Raw genomic sequence first — 330 nt, 5'->3', positions numbered from 1 at the left:
GAAGGGGCACCACTGAGCTGAGGAGAGGAGACTTGTCCCGCCCGGCTGCCCTCCCACGGCCCGTCGGCAAGGAGCCGTTCCCGGAGACTGGGAAGAAGGCAGAGGAAGGCTCAATACCCTCTCGGGCCCTCCGTGAGTATCCAGTTCAGATTTTGCCACCAACTCGCCCACGATCCAGGACATGTGCTAATAATGCCCTAAGCCGGTTATAAAGACGTGGAAATGGGGGGGGGTGAAAAGCGGGAGGCTCTGTCCTTCCTGGGATTCCTAGCCCAGGCCAGCCTGCTACCTTGTGCGTGTGCTTCAGGGCTTTCCGAGTGGCCATGGGGG

General features: G+C 60.9%; 1 protein-coding gene across 1 annotated transcript in view; it reads left to right on the top strand.

Annotated features, from left to right (window-relative positions):
- The first annotated feature begins 6 nt into the window (after positions 1 to 6).
- Positions 7 to 330, top strand: part of Cited1 (Cbp/p300 interacting transactivator with Glu/Asp rich carboxy-terminal domain 1) — a 5161-nt gene continuing 4837 nt past the window's right edge. Inside the window, exon 1 of the mRNA XM_010607965.1 lies at positions 7 to 132. The gene's annotated coding sequence lies outside the window, so the exon portion shown is untranslated. The remainder of the gene's footprint in view (positions 133 to 330) is intronic.

The sequence above is a fragment of the Fukomys damarensis genome, unplaced genomic scaffold, assembly GCF_012274545.1.
Source record: "Fukomys damarensis isolate Sample0158 unplaced genomic scaffold, DMR_v1.0_HiC HiC_scaffold_39, whole genome shotgun sequence".
Lineage (NCBI taxonomy): Eukaryota > Metazoa > Chordata > Mammalia > Rodentia > Bathyergidae > Fukomys > Fukomys damarensis.
The sequence above is the reverse complement of the archived record's forward strand: the minus strand, read 5'-3'. Positions and strand labels throughout refer to the sequence as shown.